This window comes from Aotus nancymaae, unplaced genomic scaffold, assembly GCF_030222135.1.
Source record: "Aotus nancymaae isolate 86718 unplaced genomic scaffold, 86718_ANA_hifiasm-v0.15.2.pri h1tg000059l, whole genome shotgun sequence".
NCBI classification, from domain to species: domain Eukaryota; kingdom Metazoa; phylum Chordata; class Mammalia; order Primates; family Aotidae; genus Aotus; species Aotus nancymaae.
Genome location: NW_026988473.1, coordinates 60,265,716 through 60,271,715, shown reverse-complemented (window position 1 = coordinate 60,271,715; position 6,000 = coordinate 60,265,716).

The following is a 6,000-nucleotide window of genomic DNA, read 5'->3' as shown; positions in this document are numbered from 1 at the left end:
TTAGAAAAGTAAAAAGTGTTGAGGAGTCATCACTGCACTGAAGCATTGTCAGTGAAGGGGAGCTCCACAGTTTCCAATGAAGTTCTATAGGTGTTGCCTGGAGCCCCAATAGCATCATGGAATCATTCACCCTCCCTTCTTCTTACTCCTGGAATCCAAGCTACAACAAATAGCAAGATGATTTCCTTTCTTGGGAGCCTATCCCAGCAAGTGGAGCATTTCAATAAACAAATAATAAGTATGGAACAAATGGAAAAGGGAAATGTGGGACCCCAAGAGGAAGATTGGAATGAGACTTGGCAAGAGGCTGTGAATACATCCAAAGCTGATAGATTTATGATTGAGAAGTTTGTTTTTCCTCATGGACTTTGACTGCCTCCAGTATAATAGCACACAGGGTGGGACATAAAGCCAGAGTGATTTGGAGGAAGTAGGACACCTAAATTCATTTGACTTGGAAAGAGCTTTGAAATTTTACATTCTGTCTTCAAACATAGAGTTTTCCAATGGTCTTAGGGGGATGTGTGTGCACTTATGCACATGTGTACCCTAGATTTTTGTTTCTCTCTCACAACACACACACATATGCACACACACTTTGATAGGCAGAGATTGATTTTTTTAAAAAAGATCACATTCTCATGCTTCTCCAAGAAATTAGATAAAAAAGAGGCCCTTAAGCTTCTTTTCTTTTTTTTTCTGGAGCTCAGGAGGATTTAGGCATTCCAGATTCTTATATTTCTCCAAAGTGAACCAAATGTTTCCATTTCATATTTCAGGGTCCCTTTTCTTCCCATTTAATGCTCTAACTTTCCTGTAAGAAACCTGGGGCACCTGTGATTTCTATGAACACTGTAATTCTGCACCCACAGGATTAAAATTTGGGTCTGACTTTCAATTATCTTAGCCCTGTAGCTATAACAGGTTATATATAAATACAATTAATGTTAATATTAATAACATTAATATATATTAATATAATTATATATATTAATTATAAATACATATATATTTTAAAGCTATAATGGAAGCTTTCTGATTCTCTGAACATGCCTAGAACTGAGAGTTTAGAATCCTGAGCTTGAATTTTTTTCTCTTTTTGTCATCAGAAAGCAACTAATCTATCTTAAAATCATTAGTCACAATTCTCACCTTAGTAGTGCATTTCAGTGGCCATTCGGTCTTCCAAAGACTTGCCTTTGAACACACTTCATCCAGTTATTCACAAGGTGATAGTTTAAGTAACTTTTGCTATTGCATGCCATGGATTACCATGGACTACCATGGACAGTTGTTGGGAGGTGCAGTCCGCCGACCTCCAAATGTCCTTGTATATTCTTGTTTGTGCCAAACTGCAAGGACTAACCATTTTCTGACCCTGGATCATTTATATAATTAGTCACAAAAGCAGTTAGGTAGGTAGGTGAAGGTGACCACAACATCCAGCAATTCACTCTCCAGGGGAAGGAGGCTGGCTTGTTAACTGCTTGCTATAAAAGGTTCTGCCCTTAGCTCAGGGGTCCTCAGTGACATCACAGCCCCAATGCATGCATAGCTGCCATCTGGGCCACTGTATTGACCGTTAGGACTTCAGGGCAAGGAAACTCGCTCTACCATAGTCTTGGCCCTTTTGTTTGCTGTGCTATCTTTTTCTCATCCACTGGGTCTTGCCTACTTTCAGCACCTATAGAGTTGTGGCGAGCCAATTTACAGTCCTGTTACTCCTTGCCATCTCCCGTGAGATTGGAGCTCTCCCCTGACACAGTATCCCATTTTCCACTGGCAATGAAGTCATCATTGAATTCAAGTCCACTCAGGTCATACTACAATCCCAGATTCCTATCATGGAGGGTCAGTTTCGCATGACTGCTTTCATATCAAGTATTGTATTAGCAGCGTCCTATCAGGAAAACACATCATTCTAGATCTGTGCTGTCCAACATGGTAGCCATTAACCACATGTGGCTGTTACCATTTAAGTATTAAAATTAAATGAAATTAAAAATTCAGTTCCTTAGTCACACTAGCTGCACCTCAAGAGCTTAAGACCCACACAGGGCTAGGTGACACTGTGTTGGTCAGCAGTTAGGACTTTTCTGTCATCACAGAACATCTTATTGGACAGTGGTACACTAGATTATTTCAAGCAGGAAGACATTTAATACAAGAAGTTATTTATAAAGATGTTGGGCACATGGGAGTAGCCCAAGGAAGAAAGGGCTGAGAAAGGTTAGAAGAGAAAAAGGGAGACCAGGAAGGTGCTGCCTGCCTGGGTGATGCTGGCCCATGGTAGGGACTGGGCTCATAGAGGCGCCACTGCTGAGGAGGACCAAGGCTGAGGAGGAACCCAGGAGCTGTACTTGCTGTTGCTGCTGGAGGTGCCACCAAAAGGCAGGATAAGGGCTTTTTCCCTCCACACCTGTCAGTCTCCTGCCAACACCTTCCACGTGGCAAAGGAGTCTAAATAATGTAATTTTCAAGTTTCTACGCTTCTTGTAATACTGAGAAGGGCAAAAGAGGGTAAGAATGTATCTTATAACAAATAGACAAATAACTGCAGAGTAAGTTTGTTTGTTTGTTTGAGATGGAGTCTTACTGTCACCCAGGCTGGAGTGCAGTGATGTGATCTCCATCTCCCCGGCTTGAGCGATTCTCCTGCTTCAGCCTCCCAAATAGCTGGGATTACAGGCGCCTGCAACCACACCTGACTAATTTTTGTATTTTTAGTAGAGACAGGTTTTCACCATGTTGACCAGGCTGGTCTCACACTCCTGGCCTTAATTGATCTGCCTGCCTCAGCCTCCCAAAGTGCTGGCATTACAGGCATGAGCCACCATGCCTGGCAGAGAATAAGGATTTTTATCAATAATAATATTATTGGCACTGCAGGTGCCAGGGCCTCCAATCTATATCCCTCAGCTCTAGCTGAGGGAACTCAAGCAACTGCCCCTGCCCTTCACGTTCCAGCCATGTTGACTTGCTTTTAATTCTGCTCTAGGATCTCATGACCTCATTCCTCCTCAGATCTTGCATATCCTGTTCCCTCTCTTCACATGGCTGACTAATCTCATCATTCAGGTAGGTAGCTGGTCAGATATCACCTCCTCAGAGACCTTCTGTGACTTGTCAACCTGCCTAAAATATTCTCATCCCCCTACTCCCACTCTAGTCACTCCCCATCTTGCCATTGTGTTTATTTTATAGTCTTCCTTCCTTCTTTCCTTCCTTCCTTCCTTCCTTCCTTTTCTTTGGATGGAGTCTTACTCTGTCACTCAGGCTGGAGTGCAGTGGCATGGTTTCAGCTCACTGCAACCTCTGCCTCCCAGGTTCAAATGATTCTCCTGCCTCAGCCTCCCAAGTAGCTGGGATTACAGGCGTGTGCCACCATGCCTTGCTAATTTTTGTATTTTAGTAGAGACAGGGTTTCACCATGTTGGCCAAGCTGGTCTCAAACCTCTGACCTCAGGTGATCTACCTGCCTCGGCCTCCCAAAGTGCTGGGATTATAGGTGTGAGCCACCATGTCCAGCTTATAGTCCTTGTTTCTATTGAAAATTATCTTCTGCGTTTATGTTCTGTCTCCCTTCACTAGGGTGTAAGCTCCAGGAAGGCAGGGCCCCTGTCTGTGTTGTTCAGTGCTGTGTTCTCAGCATTCAGAACAGTGCCTGGCATGTAAGTAGCACTCAGTAACTACATATTGTTTGAGTAGTTTCCATCCATTCTTCAGCTCTGAAATCTTTCCTGTCTCCCTAGCTGGGTGAGGGATTTCTGCTATGTGTTCCCAGAGACCCCACACTTCTCTCATTGTAACACTGAAAACAACTATAATTACTTATATCTGATCCCATGCTAGACTATAAACTCAGTGGTGAAAGCAGGGACCACATCTGTCTTTTCCCAGCTGAGTCCCCGGTGCCTATCACAGTGCCTGGGATATAGCGGGAAGTGGTAATTTACCTGACAGATTTGGTCATCATACTGTTCCTTCAAAGAGTTTGAGAGAAGACTTTGTGATGGAGATACAGAAATTAAGCAAAAGGAAACAGCAAGGCAATTATTAACAGAGGAGAAACTGAAATCTTAACAAGAATGGAAATATAATCACAGAGACCTACATGGTTTGACTATGAATAACATTTACATATTCATAACCAGGCCCAACAGAACTGCATTAGTTACATTCGACCATATTTGTTATTAAAGTGTTGAAATATTTTTCTATACTGGCTAGTAAATAGTAGCCACCCGCAATTTCCCTGGGTACCCTGTTGCCACTGCCCCAGCCATCCCACTACCCTCATCTCAGAACTCCCTGGAACTTCCCAGGATCCAGCTACTAAAAAGACAGTACCTGGCATAGCCAGGGGCCCCAGAACCCTGTTCAAGATGCCAGCAGTTGTTCAGATCAGCCAGTTCCTGTGCCAGTCAGCAGCCTCCATTCCCTCCTGGACACTGCCTTTGGCTCCCCCAGAAGGCTGACCTGAGGCTTGCTTGCTACACCTACGTGGCCCAGGGAGCCCTGCATGGGAACTGTCCTGAGACTGTTCTGGTGCCACCTGGCTGCCAGTAGCCAGCCAGTCTCACCTCCCACATAGCAACTCCTGTCTCTGAGTGCTCCACCTGCCCCCAGTAGGCTCAAACCTCACCAGGACAAACAGCAGCCCTGAAAGAGATGTTAGCATCTCAGAGGACAAATATTTTTAATGGCTTCCCTGGTCATAATGTGTAAATACTGAAAAACAACCAAAAATTGAAATAATTTTAGATACAATTATATTAGAGAATGGGGAAAGGAAGTGCTATTAGAGATGTCTTCCATTGTTCAGTCAGTAGACAATGTCTGAACCTTGGTGTTTCAGGAATACCCTTAAAAGAAAAAAAAAAGGACTAGGTTTGTAATAAAACTAATAAAATTTTTTAAAAGTTTAAAAAGATAATGCCTGAAAACTTAAAAATCAAGAAACTGCAGTATAAGTATTTTATTTGGCAAATGGAAGTAAATTCCAAAGAAATAGCTGAAAGTGGCTAGCTGTCTCTGAGGAGAAACGCTTGAGGTAGCGGGGCTTAGGGCAGGAATCTACTGTTTCTTATTATAAGCCTTGGAGACAACTTTGGCTTTTGAATCATGTGCATATTACTCTATTTTATTTTATTTATTTTTTAAATGGAGACCATTGCAGGAATCCTGATGAGAGGTGATGGCCATGGCAATGACCATGAGGCAAAGACAGGTGGATCTGGCCAAGTGCAGTCTCTCATACCTGTAATCCCAGCATTTTGGGAGGCCCAGGCGGGTGGATCACCTGAGGTTGGGAGTTTGAGACCAGCCTGACCAACACGGTGAAACCCTGTCTCTAGTAAAAATACAAAATTAGCTGGGCATGGTGGTACACGCCTATAATCCCAGCTACTCAGGAGGCTGAGGCAGGAGAATTGCTTGAACCCGGGAGGCAGAGGTTGTGAACCCAGGAGCCAAGACTGTGCCATTGCACTACTCCAGCCTGGGCAGCAAGAGCAAAACTCCATCTCAAAAAAAAAAAAAAAAGATAAGTGAATCTAAGAATAGTTAGGACATGAGTTGGGATAACCTAGTGAGATTGCCTGGTGCAGAGAGAGAGAAGAGGAGAGAGAGTCACAAAAACTGGGGCCTGTAGCTGGGGCTAGGTGATGGCTGACTCTTGGTGAGCATTTGGATGTCAAGGGTTCCTCCAGGTGCCACTTATAACAAAAGTGACTAACTCTGCTTGGGAGGATTGGAACTGGTTCACAGAGAAAGGGGGTATTTGAGCTGGGTCTTGAAGAGAGTAGAGAAGTTTCCAGTTCCACAAAGGTTGAGTTCTAAGGTGAGAGGGAATCTTAAGGGAAGAACATTCTTGGGCAACGGTGGTGAAGAATAGTAGGAAGTACAAAGGCACAAAAGCATGGAGCATCGTTTTGTGGACAAACAGTGAGCTAGTTGTCCCATGGAGTGAGAAAGTTCAGGAGCCATGTTGGGAGAAGA